Genomic DNA, 14,245 nt, shown 5'->3' on the forward strand with positions numbered 1-14,245 from the left:
CAGTGCTATGGGAAATACAACATGAAGTCTGGCTTTTTGAGTGTGCCACTTCCGTTAATACAGAGGTATATTACAAGACTAAAACATGTCCAGTTATTTTGGGATGCAGTACATACATAGAACATATGGCCTCCTTCTGCACTGTATGTTCTATGTATGTACTGCATCCCAAAATAACTGGACATGTTTTAGTCTTGTAATATACCTCTGTATTAACGGAAGTGGCACACTCAAAAAGCCAGACTTTATGTTGTATTTCCCATAGCACTGTGAAGTGTCATACAGTGCAGAAGGAGGCCATTCGGCCCATCGAGTCTGCACCGGCCCACTTAAGCCCTCACTTCCACCCTATCCCCAGAGCCCAATAACCCCTCCTAACCTTTTGGACACTAAGGGCAATTTAGCATGGCCAATCCACCTAACCTGCACGTCTTTGGATTGTGGGAGGAAACCGGAGCACCCGGAGGAAACCCACGCACACATGGAGAGAACGTGCAGACTCCGCACAGTGACCCAGCGGGGAATCAAACCTGGGACCCTGGCGCTGTGAAGCCACAGTGCTAGCCAAGTGTGCTACCATGCTGCCCCACGGTAAACAGAATATTGTGCAAATCATATGATTAAAAACAGCTTTCTGTGATAATCTATGCTTTACATTCAGCAGTCCAGTAATTCAGGAATGTATATTCAGGAAACCTTGAGAATTTGGGTGTAGTTTTATATTAATTTACTTGTTTAGAAAATGGAAGTAAAGCTACCCAGGACTCTGCATTTCCTGTGTGATCTTTAGATAGGTCTGTCAATTGGCTTATCACAAAAAGCTAGAACATTTAAATTGAAGAATTAATCAATAAGTCCATCGTTTATTAAAGTGGCTTCAGTGTCCTGGTATTCAGTAAATTGTAGCTGAAATGAGCTCTAAATCTTGTGGTCAGTACTGAATTGAAGCAAGAGGTCAGCTACTGACACTTAAGCATTCTCTCTTGTCCAACCCCTGCCGCTTATCCCTTGTTCTGTATGGAGGCAAATTGCTTAACAACTTCCCCTTTGTAAAACCTCTCGTTAACATGACTTTGGGGAATACAAGATGCATATCAGATGTGTCCGCCCACAATGCACTGCAGGGAGGATTGAGCAGGTGACTGGAATGACAGCCTGAACTCATGTTTAATAAGGTCTGGGAAATAATGGTCAAACACTGACCAACAATGGTGCTCAGGAATTGAATCATCAGGAGACTTGTTACACTGTCAAACATGTTCAGAACACAGAATTTAAAGTGGCCACTTCCCCACATCCCCCTGCTTACCCCACTCCTCAAACAGTTTGCATTTGACAAACATCTTCGCTCAATAAGATTAGCCTGTTTGGCTTCTTAGACCACACTGGGAAGTCCAGTCAGAGCCAAGAAGGACATCATTATTTACAGGGTTTAACTCAGCAGAATTAATCAGCTGACTCTAAAAATGCTTCTCCAAACACTGGACACCTGCCAACAGGTCTCATGTTACCATCACACTGTATTCAGTGTTGAACATAAACATGCTTATAGGTTCAACCAAGCCCGATTCTTCAATAATGTCTAACTTCATTAAAGTAAAGTGATTTAGGAAACAATTTTCAATGAGTGCAAAACTCAGTGTGCATGCAATTACTTTCGAATCTGAATATACGAAACTGTATTTTATTTTAACTATACCAGAACAAGGGTGGCACGGTGTCGCGGCAGTTAGCACTGCTGCCTCACAGCGTCGATCCCGGCCCCAGGTCACTGTCCGCGTGAAGTTTGCACATTCTCCTCGTCTCACCCCAACAACCCAAAAAGATGTGCAATTGGAGAATTGGCCATGCTAAATTACCCCTCAATTGGAAAAAATAATTGGGTACTCTAATTTATTTTTAAAAAACGATACCAGAACAAAATGTCAGTTCCACTGGTAAAAAATCCTAAATATTCCCCCGATCTAAAAGCACTGCTAAGATTGGGACACAATGATTCATGGGCCCAAACAAAGTGGCTGTTTATCACAGGCATCTGGATAGTCAAGAGATCGCTTGCATCTGGTGAATGCCGAGAAGTTATTTGACCATGGATGGCTCTGCACATGGGCGCAATCCTATCGTCACCTGATGTGCTTTCCAGGAGGATAATAATCAGGAACTCAAACACTAGCCAACAGCCTGACTCCTGCCCTTGTCAAAAAAAGAGTTATAACTCAGTACAAGCCAGTGACTGAATGGGTTAACCACTATGAACGTGTCCATAAGACCTTTGAGGGAAGTAAGCAAGTTTTAATAAACATAGATAAATTAAGAGTTTAAGGACAGTCAGAAACAAGGGCCGGGATTCTCCAAAGTCCCAGCCAAGTGTTGACGCCGGCGTCAAAACCGGCGTGAGCGACGCCAGCGTCAATGGGCCTCCAGCCCCAGTCATTCTCCCCTTCCTCGGGGGCTAGAACGGTGGAGTGCAGTGCGCTGCTCCGGCGCCGAAAGCCGGCCCTACATGGCTGGCGCGGGTCCGAGCATGTGCGCCACGACAGTCTCTGTACCGGCCCCTGGGAAACATGGCGGAGCCCTACAGGGGCTCGGCACGGAGGAACGTAGGTCCCACCCCCGGAATGAGCATGCATGATGATCGGTAGCCCCCGTTCACGGGCCTGGCCACCGTGGAGGCCCCCCCTTGGAGTCGGCACCCCCCACCCCCCCCCCCACCAGGACGGCACCCACAGCCAGAATGCCAAGGTCCCGCCGGGTCGGACCATATGCGAATGACGACGGCGGGACTCGGCAGAACCTCATCCCGGCGAGCGTGGAGAATCGCTACAGGGGCCGCTTTCAACAGCCCCCAACCGGCGCCGCAGCAATTCTCTGACCCGGCGCGGGCACGGAGAATCCCGCCCAAAATGTTTCCACATGTTCAGAGAATTGATCACTACTGAAGGTGTGTTAATGAAATTGGAGATAAGAACAGTTTTAAGGGTAGTGCATCAAATCGGATACGCAGATTGTTGAACAGAAATGCCTAGCATGATATTGCTTTAAGTGTAATTTGAAAATACATATTATGAACATCATGGAATTTACAATGCGGAAGGAGGCCATTCAGCCCATCGAGTCTGCACCAGCCCTTGGAACGAGCACCCCACTCAAGCTCCACACCTCCACCTTTATCCCAGTAACCCCACCCAACCTTTTGGACACCAAGGGCAATTTAGAATGGCCAATCCACCTAACCTGCACATCTTAATATTAATAATCGCTTATTATCGCAAGTAGGCTTCAATGAAGTTACTGTGAAAAGCCCCTAGTTGCCACATTCCGGCGCCTGTTCGGGGAGGCCGGTACGGGAATTGAACCCGCGCTGCTGGCATTGTTATGCATTACAAGCTAGCTGTTTAGCCCATTGTGCTAAACCAGCTTCGGACTGTGGGAGGAAACCGGAGCACCGGGAGGAAACCCACACACACACACGGGGAGGAAACCCACGCACACACGGGGAGAATGTGCAGACTCCACACAGACAGTGACCCAAGCTGGGAATCGAACCTGGTACCCTGGAGCTGTGAAGCAACTATGCTAAATACTATGCTTCTGTGTTGCCCATAACATGCTGTTATTTGCATTATTGTATTGATCCCCTCATTTTAAAAATACTTTTTTGCTGTGCCTCAGTGAATCGCTTCCTAACATGAGGATGATCCTGTGGAATAAAACGTCTTTCAGAACCCTGCTAAATTCAGTCTGTAGTCCAGCCCCATGGCAGTGAAATTCTTCTTTTAAAAAAGAATTTAGAGTGCCAAATTCATTTTATCCAATTAACGGGCAATTTAGCATGGCCAATCCACCTAGCTTGCACATCTTTGGGTTGTGGGGGCGAAACCCACGCAAACGCGAGGAGAATGTGCAAACTCCACACTGACAGTGACCCAGAGCCGGGATCGAACCTGGGACCTTGGCGCCATGAGGCAGTAGTGCTAACCACTGTGACGCCGTGCTGGTGAAATTCTTCTTAACGAGAAAGAAAATGACTTCTTGGTTTTTCACCAGTTAATGGCCCCTCCCCCTCATGATATTCCACGGGTTGGGTTTTCAAATGGAAAGGGATTGGAGATGAGGGGGTGTGCTGCTGGGCACCCTGCTAGTTTTCTGCCACATCATCGACCCCAAGCTATTTTAAATGAGGATGCAATTATCTTCAATGAATGAGCTGATTAAGGCCTTGTTGCCACAGCAATTGTGATTTACGGTTGGCAATGTCATCAGTCCTTCAGGTCAACATTATAGGCTCAGGGTAGAATCTGAGCGTATCTGCAGCACGGTAGCATTGTGGATAGCACAATTGCTTCACAGCTCCAGGGTCCCAGGTTCGATTCCGGTTTGGGTCACTGTCTGTGCGGAGTCTGCATGTTCTCCCCGTGGCTGCGTGGGTTTCCTCCGGGTGCTCCGGTTTCCTCCCACAGTCCAAAGATGTGCAGGTTAGGTCGATTGGCCGTGATAAATTGCCCTTAATGTCCAACATTTCCCTTAGTGTTGGGTGGGGTTACTGGGTTATGGGGATAGGATGGAGGTGTTGACCTTGGATACGGTGCTCTTTACAAGAGCCGGTGCAGACTCGATGGGCCGAATGGCCTCCTTCTGCACTGTAAATTCTATGAAATTCTATGGTGGGAATCAAAGATAAAGTGAATAATCCCCTCCCCAATTCACCCTCAGACCCTTAACAGCCACATGGCAATGATCCTGGAGGGGCAACCCCTCCTGGGATGACAGGCAGCCGCAGCTGTGGCATTTTAAGAAGTAAAACTTCCATGCTAAGATCCCACTTTGGTTAGTGGAATTGCTGAGTTCTGGTGGACCTCCCAAGGCTACTCAGTGCTGGGAGCCATCCCTTTTTGAACAGAAAGCTTGCTTCCTAGTCCTGAATTGCCAGGAAAATTGAAAACTGCAGTAGGCCTACAAAAAGTAGGATAAGGACCTAGAACTAGCCTCCATTTTCATTTCCCACATCTGATTGAAAATCCAGCTCCAAATCTTGATCCAGAGATGGTGGCATAGTGGTAATTTCACTGGGCTAGCAATAGCGGGGGGGGGCAACCAGGAGATGGGCCGTGGGTTTGGCATGTCTCCCTGGGACCGGGGTGTCTGAGCACCCCACTCCCACCACACCCCCCACAACCAGAGCCACCCCACTGGTGGGGTATCACATGGCCCATCCAAGAAGGACACCCACAGTAGACCCCACAGGGGCCACAGATGTATCACATAGGTAGCATCAGCTACTGGAACACCTGCCGGCAGAGGCAGGTGGTGCGGTTAGAGTGCGGAAGGCAGAAAGTCGGAGGGGGGGAGGGGGGGGGGGGGGGGTTGAAGTGGGGCAGGTGCTGCAGTGCAAGCCTGGGCCATCATGTAGCCCATTGGACCTGGATGGACACTGGAGTCTTCACCATGCTAACATGTCCACTTTGGAATTCAGAGTCCAGCCAGAAATGGTTGCCATCTGCCTGACCGCGGCAGCCCTTGCGGACCTACTCAGGTTATGGGGAGAAGGGGGATGAGAAAAGTATCAGCCATGATTGAATGGCAGAGCAGACTTGATGGGCCGAGTGGCCTAATTCTGCTCCTATATCTTATGCACGAACAGGAGCTGCTTGAGGAGGATCCTGCAGACACAGAGGAGCAGGGATCGGCCATTGAGGCTGGAGAGCCGGCTGTTCAACAGGCCGAGGAGGCGGTGGGAAGGAGGAGCCACATCAGGCCTCGTGTTTATCAGCAGTGCTCGTCCTTCGAGGACCTGCCGGACCAAGCGTGTTGCCGACGACTACAGCTGAGCAGGGAGACCGTGTGACAGCTCTGCCAGATGATGGTGCCTCTGGAAACGCGGGAAATTCCTGGTGGCCGTCAACGTGACAGACAACCTGAACATTTACAGCACGGGGTCCTTCCAGGGGCCAAGTGGGGACCTGTCTGGGATATCGCACATGTCTGTAAATAGGTGCACCGTGCCATCATGGATGCCCTATATGCCTGGGCGGCACACTATATCAACTTCAATGTGGACCAAGCCCACCAGGTTGCCCGGGCAGTGGATTTCACCACCATCGTAGGCATGCTCCCAGTGCAGGGGTTGAACGACGGGACACATGTCCCCCTACGAACACCAGCACATGATGGGGTGCCATTCATCAACTGGAAGGACTTCCACACCATGAATGCACAGTTGGTTTGTGATCACCAGCAGCACATCGTGCTGTTCTGCGCCCGATATCCAGGCAGCATGCAAGACGCATTTGCTCTGGCACACTTGTCGGTGCCCGACACCTTTGAGGCGCTCCCTTGGGTAAGGGGTTGGTTTTTGGGCGACAGGGGCTATCCGCTGCGGTCATGGCTAATGACACGTGTCCGATGGCCCCAGACCGATGCGGTGAAACATTACAATGATGCACATGCAGCAACCAGGGGCGTCATGGAGCGGAGCATCGGCATCCTGAAGGCGAGGTTCAGGAATAACCCACCTTTGCCTGGATGAGTGCAGCTCCAACAACACAAGAATCTTGACACCAAAGGGCAAACAGCCCACTTCATTGTACCCCTTCCATAAACATCCACTCCCTCCACCACCAATGTGCAGCAGCAGCGTGTACCATCTACAAGATGCACTGCAGGAACTCACCAAGTCTCCTTTGATTTTCCAAGCCCACAATTGCTACCTAGGAGGACAGGGCAGCAGATGCATTGGAACACCACCACCTCCAAGTTCAAGCCTCACATAATCCTGACTTGGAACTAAATATTTTTTTAAATAAATTTAGAGTATCCAATTCTTTTTTTCTGATTAATGGGCAATTTAGTGTGGTCAACCCACCTACCTTGCACATCTTTGTGGGGTTGTGGGGTGAGACCCACGTAGACATGGGGAGAATGTGCAAACTCCACATGGACAGTGACCCGGGGCCAGGATCAACCCTGGGTCAACGGTGCTGTAGGCAGCAGTGCTAACCACTGCACTACCGGCACTTGCCGCCCAGACTTGGAGCGATATTGCTGTTCCTTTGCTTGGTCAAAATCCTGGGACTCCTTCACAAAACAACATTATGGGTGTACCTGGACCACATGGACTGGCAGCGATAAAAGAAGCTCACAATTACCATCTCAAGGTCAATTAGGGATGGGCAATGAATACTGGGCTGGCCTGTGAAGCGCACATCATTTAAATTAATTTTAAAAAAGAATTGAAAGCAGCAAACGTAACCCCACTATTTAAGAAAGAAAACAGAGAACTAAAGACCTGTTAGTTTGACATCAGTAGTGGGGCCAATATTAGAATCTATTGCAAAGGATGTGATAACTCGACACTTAGACAATAATGATGTGATCAGGCAGAGGTAACATGGATTTATGAAAGGGAAACCGGTTGGGAATTTTTTGTGGATGATACTTGTAGCATAGATAAAGGAGGATCAGCAGGTTTATGTATTTGGATTTTCAGAAGGCTTTTGATAAGGTCCCACACAGGAGGTTAGTCAACAAAATTAGAGCACATGGGATTGGGAATAATATGCTGCTGTGGATTTAAAATTGGTTGACAAGACAGAACACAGAGAGTAGGATTAAATGGAACATTCTCAGGATGGCAAGGATCATTATTCGGACCACTGTTGTTCAAACTATGGGGACGATTTTCCGAGTCCCGTGCCGGAGAATCGCCGCAGCCGCGCCACGACGCCCCGACGCGCGATTCTCCGAGGTGCGGAGAATCGCCGCCATTTGCACAGGTGCGTTTCACGCGGCGCCGGTCGCGGGCCGCTGGAATCGGCGGGGCTGCCGATTCTCCAGCACGGGTGGGCCGAGCGGCCGCGCGGACATGCAGAGTCCCGCCGGCGCCGTTTACCCCTGGTCGCTGCTGGCGGGAACTTTGCGCGAAGGGTCGGGGGAGCGGCCTGTGGGGCGGGGAAAAGCGATCCTTCACCGGGGGGGCCTCCGATGGGGTCTGGCCCGCAATCGGGGCCCACCGGCCGGCAGGCAGGCAGGCAGGCAGGCAGGCAGGCAGGCAGGGCACCCCCCCCCCCCCCCCCCCGGGCCTACATTGTCGTACCATCTACAAAATGCACCACAGAAATTCTCCACAGCTCCTTCGAAAGCACCTTCCAAACCCGCAATCTCTACCACCTAGAAGAACAAGAGCAGCAGATGCAAGGGAGCACCATCACCTGCAAGTTCTCCATCAAGCCACATACAATCCTGATTTGAAGCTATGTCACTGTTCCCTCACCATCACTGGGTCTAAATTCCTTGCGAACAACACTGTGGCTGTAACTACACCACATGGACCACAGTGGTTCAAGGCAATGGCTCACAAACACACTCTCAAAGGCAATTAAGGATGGGCAATAAATGCCGGCCTAGCCAGTGATGCTCACATCCTGTGAAATAATTTTAAGGGTCATGAATTATCACCGATTCAGAAAAAGAAAATTGTTGATATTCCCGTATATTTCAAGTCAATAGGGACTTTACAGCTGTAACATTTTTGTTGGCTTTGTAACGGTAACAGAAATAAGAATGTATTTCTTATGGTTGCCGACCAGACAACAGAAAAGATTTATTGTATTCAGATGTACTCAGGGGTTGTTTAGCACAGGGCTAGAGCTGGCTTTGAAAGCAGACCAAGGCAAGCCAGCAGCACGGTTCAATTCCCGTACCAGCCTCCCCGAACAGGCGCCGGAATATGGCGACTAGGGGCTTTTCACAGTAACTTAATTTGAGGCCTACTTGTGACAATAAGCGATTTTCATTTTCAGATAGTTTTATTTGAAAGGGTTCGTGCAAGTAAAATTTCAAATGGATAGACACTATTCAGAGTCCTTTTTTTCCAGACTGTAAGGCAGTGTCAGCAATAAACCGTATTCCAATACATACATGCACTCAGGTTACACTCTCTCACCTGTTGGCTCCCGAACAACATGTTCCTTTGTTGAACTTTACAAACTCGGCTTCAAACAGGTTTCAGTAGGGACACTTGATAGGTATTTGAGAAGCCAGCAGGACGGTGTGGTATTTAACAAACTCAGGCTTTAGCATAAGTGTGAGGAAACCCTTGGCAACCATCACCTCAGAACAGTAAGTGCTAAAGTCTTTGGCTATTTTGAAGACGAAATAAAAGCTTACTCTATGAACTATACTGTATATTAAGCATACAATATACTTTGCTACACAGTGACCTGACATTGGGAAAAATGTCAATTGTTAATTTGGATAGTGTCAGTTTGAATTTCTAAAGTGAAATCAGATAGCTAGACATTTGTTTTGGTTCACTGAAGTCACATTTAAATGAAACTTGTCAAGTGACTGGCTTTTAATAGACCTAGTGACAGATTAATTAATATATTTTTGAGTATACCTCAAGTATAAGGCAACTTAAGATCATGGACGTTCCTTTCATTTAAAAAAAATTTAGATTACTCAATTCATTTTTTTCCAATTAAGGGGCAATTTAGTGTGGCAATCCACCTACACCACATCTTTGGGTTGTGGGGTGAAACCCACGCAAGCACGGGGAGAATGTGCAAACTCCACACGGACAGTGACCCAGAGTCGGGATCGAACCTGGGACCTCGGTGCTGTGAGGCAGCAGGGCTAACCTACTGCGCCCTGCACGTTCCTTTCATAAACAATCTAATGTATCCAGACACTTCGCATGTCATTTACTTGCAAGATTTACCTTTAATCTTTAGAAAGCAAAATTTAAAATACTGGTAGACAAATGCATGGTATGGAGGGTAAAGCGTTTCTTTTGATAATTGTTTTTGAAAGACACACTGGTGGAAAAATTACACTTCTCAGGGATTGGTTTAACACCAGTGCAAATTCAGGCATGTTAACCTGATGATAAGTCTGAAGACTGAGCCAACTCTTACATTGGAAACCCTTCAATTTCACTGCAGTTCCCTTAAGCTAGGATGGGCAAAGATTCCTTTGCTCGTGATCAGCAATCTTGATTGCTAGTACTTATGATGTGATGTCAGATGAATACCCATTCTGGCTTAGCTGTGATGTCTCTGCCAGTCAAATATTCACAGATGAATAATGGCTCCCCCTGCATATGGTACAGGAGGGTGGGTCAGCATCCATGAAACTGCAAGCCAGTAAGGATTGGTGTCTTTAAGAGAGAAGTTGGAAAATTAGGAAGAGGGAAACATGAGACTACTAAACCTTATATTTGGGCTGATGGTCTGCTCTTCTAAGCACTCACTATATAGATAATCCGGGAATGTATAAAACTAGCTTGTTGTGCTCCAATCTTATTGATTAAAACAAATTTAGAATTTGAATGGGGAAAATGATTAGAAACTGAAAATAAACCTGGATTATCTGTTTCTTCAGTACAAGTCTGTGCAAAATTACTCAAGTACATTTACATTGCTTTTGGATTCCTGCATTATACTTTTTCAAAAATGCAGGTTTTACTTTTTAGCTTGCACAAAAACAACTTAAAATAGCTATACCAGACAAATGTTGCACTTTTTCTCTTGCTAAATCACTTCATTTTATGACTCCTCCATTCAGTGCAAAATTTTGACAGCCCACAAATGCTATGAATTTTCCGTTCTTTCCACAGTAGAAACCCCTGAAGTGCATTCGAGGGGCGGTGCTTCACAATGCCAGCTGAACTCCTACCCTAAACTTCTAATTTCAAGGCCAAATCTCTGCCAATACTTACTCAAGAGAGCAGTCTAGTCAGCCTTGGAACAGACCACCTGGCAAGTCAGCTGGGTGTCTGTGCCCAGTGACTCTTGCTGACACGAAGCGAACCTGTATCAACTTACCCAGTGGCAAGTTCGTTCAGTTTAAAACAAAAAAAAAAGTCTCCCGATAAGTAGCATACTGTCCCTTAAACTGCGAAAGTGTGCAGAATAACCCAGGGAGCTGAAGGCAAGTATCGGCTGGATGCCCTCCCCCCCTCTCTGCGCTCACACTATCTGCCAATCTCCCTGTCATTACCAACATGCAATTAAGCAGAGAATCGGCTCTGCGCACAATTAAAGGATCTCGGAGGAAAGGCAGTTGTAATTCTTCCATCGACTCTGACAACGTGAGTTTTCCGAAACCTCCGATTTCCAAATCACTGAAACAAAGCATTGTTTCAAAATTTAGCAACATTTGACAATCGATTAAGTCCGTGTAAATTCTTACATCCATTCAGCACAGAACCTTACAAAGGGTACTGAAGTCATGTTGCATATCTGCTACGAAAAGCCAAAGGACGTCTTTGAAATCTTACCGTCAGAGCCAGCGAAGCATTCCTTCTGTGACTAACTATTTACAGCTGAAAGACGGCTGAATAGTCCCCACTTTCTTCCTATTAAGTCCTGTGATTTGCTGAGCGAGCAGCAAGCAGCCTTCACACTGAAAGACAGCTGACTCCCCTGCGCAGAATATGATCCACTCTTTGCTTGCTCGGTAACTCTGTGATAAACTTGCAAGCTTATACAACAACTGCTGAAACATCCATATTCATGCTGTCACCAGCTTACTAGCCCCCTTATATGAAGGCGTTGGGGAAACACACTGGGGAAGAGAAAAAAAAGCACAGCAAACCCAGATGGCAACCAGCATTATCAACTTCCTTTGGGCTCCAGCACATGCAGTGAACCTTACACCACTCCCTCTGAGCCACAACAACATGGAGAGAGAATCTTCTAACCCACATCAAACACACCGGGGACGATTATAAAACACATCTCAGAACATTTGAAGAGAAGCTGTTCTTGTCCCTGCTGCTGCAAAAAAATTGTGTATCCTCTTTTAGCAACTGAAAAGTCTGCTGCACACAAAGCCTTTCAAGTGAAATTCCATTCCTTCACTTGCAGTCAATTATATTTCAATTTGATCTACAGGATAAGGCTTACTCATTATTCCTGACGCTCTTTTTTATGCTGAAACTGCTCTTTAGGAAAATAAATCTGCCCCATCTTTTAAATATATTGGAGATTCATATATTGCACACAAATGTAAAATAATATCAATTTACCAGCATTAATGCCTTTAATCCCTGCTAACTCTGTCATGCCATTAAACCTATAATCGTGTTAAACCCCCAAGCACAATCTTGTGACATAGCACTGAGTCTGACCACAAATGCTGTAAAAACAGCAATGCACATACCACAGTAAAAGCCAAATTCTTTATCTGGTTTAAAAAGACTTCTCAGAATAGCTGGCCAGGTTGTGGGCCTGGTGTGTCTTACCTCATTCCTTGAAGAATGTTTCCCTTATCCTTATCTGCTCCTGGACACTGGTTGCTGATGACTCAGGGACTGTTTATGAGATACTATGGAGAGACAAAGGCTCCAGAAACTAAAGTAAACTTCCTTCTGTTACTGACAGCCTTTCCATGCACACACACACACAAAGACTGAATGAATGTCTATCCATGACCCTCTGTAATCATCTTACTTCACAATTAACAGTGATGTCAGCAAGTCTGTAGCATTGTGCCAGAATAATTTAACATGTCTCCACAGATGTTGAAGAGGTCATTAACATATGAATTCTTACAACTCGTTTCCTAAACAGGCGTTTTCTTTCTCTCTCTCTCTCTCTCTCCCCCTTACCATGTCCCAAAGTTTAGATAGCTGTTATGTCAGTATGTAAAATGTTGATGTAAGGTAGAAGTGTACTGTGTGGGTAATCAGAGGTGTTAATAGCTGATATATTATATGGATACCTATTCAATTGTACAATATAATGGAAAACAAGCCTTTCATTAGGAGTTTAAAGTGCAAATCATTCTGATTTCTTTCTTGTAATTCAGCAGGATGGCTCCAGGCAGCAATTCCTTCTTTATAACACCAGCTGTGTGACTGCCCAGAGGTTTTAATAGAATAAACGCTCTACAGTCATTTCAGGCATCAGTTTGCATTTCAGGTCCAGCAACACTGAAACACAAGACCTGCCATTTCCATGGCCTATATCGGATGCCACAGCTTCTGTTATACACGGAAAACTGAGGATTATAATTTGCTAAAAAGAAACCGAATAAAATTCTTCTCTTTTAAATGGAGGAGGTTCACTATACCAAGAAAATTTGATGTAATACAGGCTTTTTTACATTAATAATTGCACCAATGGTGGGGAATTATGTATTTCATTTTGACCACACTATTTTAAGCATAGAGGTTTTACCAGGGATCACCAGGTGATTCGTTGTCATCAGTCTGTTGATAGTAGCTCAATGCAAACCTCCAATTTTGAACTGCAGCATCTGCTTGATGATAAGATTTGCAAAGAGCAAATCACTCACTTTCATTCACATGGAGACTTGTGGGAGTTGTGATGGGATTCAAATCATACCAGTAAATCCAGGCAGTTTTACGGCTTTTTCATTGATACAGTGCAGATTCAGCAGTTAGGCTCACTTGAGTATGTCTGCTCCGGAATTACTCAAGGCATGGGATTGAATCATTGAATTTACAGTACAGAAGGAGGTCATTCGGCCCATTGAGTCTGCACCGGCTCTTGGAACGAGCACCCTACCCAGGCCCACATCTCCACCCTATCCCCATAACCCAGTAACCCCACCCAACACTAAGGGCAATTTTGGACACTAAGGGTAATTTAGCATGGCCAATCCACCTAACCTGCACATCTTTGGACTGTGGGAGGAAACTATAGCACCCGGAGGAAACCCATGCACACACGGGGATGGTCTCGCCTCAGAGACTTCAACCAGGTGCACTGGAGAAGACCTAACGGCATTTGGGGTGTGTCTCTCAAGCGATCAGGGGTCCACCAGGTAGTCGGGCTCTGGTCAGGGTAGTACCCTGGCATCCCTAATGCCATCTGGGCAACATGGTACTGCCGGCATGTCACCCTGGTGGCCAGTTCTCTGAGCAATGGATGAGATACCTGTCAGCCTGACAATGTCCCAGCCTATGTACTTGCAAATCACACATCCAGGTTGGCCACAGAAAGAGTAAATGCCTTTTATGACTGTAGCCAACTGGAGATGGGAGACTGCTTTTGTTAGATGCACCTTGGGATATGTTTGGTGAGAACCAACAGCATCCTGATTCCAAAAGCATTCTCAATTTAAGGCTACCTGTTGCGCAAAACCACTGTAGAGGACTGATTCCCAAACCTTTCCACTATGACTGCCCAGAAAGTAGAGAGTGGCATCCATCATTGAATGTTAAAAGTGAGTAATTCAGCATAAAGGAAACCACCCTGCCTATACATTAACCGAAGGA

General features: G+C 46.6%; 1 protein-coding gene across 9 annotated transcripts in view; it reads right to left on the bottom strand.

Annotated features, from left to right (window-relative positions):
• Nucleotides 1–14,245, bottom strand: part of LOC140396159 (prickle-like protein 1) — a 225,527-nt gene that overhangs the window by 52,498 nt on the left and 158,784 nt on the right. Inside the window, exon 1 of one of the 9 annotated variants that reach the window (XM_072484405.1) lies at nucleotides 12,245–12,620. The exons of 5 other annotated variants lie outside the window; for them this stretch is intronic. The gene's annotated coding sequence lies outside the window, so the exon portion shown is untranslated. Of the gene's footprint in view, nucleotides 1–10,717; nucleotides 10,828–11,278; nucleotides 11,675–12,244; nucleotides 12,621–14,245 lie in introns of those variants that run through there. 3 more of the 9 variants (XM_072484399.1, XM_072484400.1, XM_072484401.1) reach the window with 3 other exon arrangements.

Source organism: Scyliorhinus torazame, chromosome 19, assembly GCF_047496885.1.
Source record: "Scyliorhinus torazame isolate Kashiwa2021f chromosome 19, sScyTor2.1, whole genome shotgun sequence".
In the NCBI taxonomy this organism is placed as follows: domain Eukaryota; kingdom Metazoa; phylum Chordata; class Chondrichthyes; order Carcharhiniformes; family Scyliorhinidae; genus Scyliorhinus; species Scyliorhinus torazame.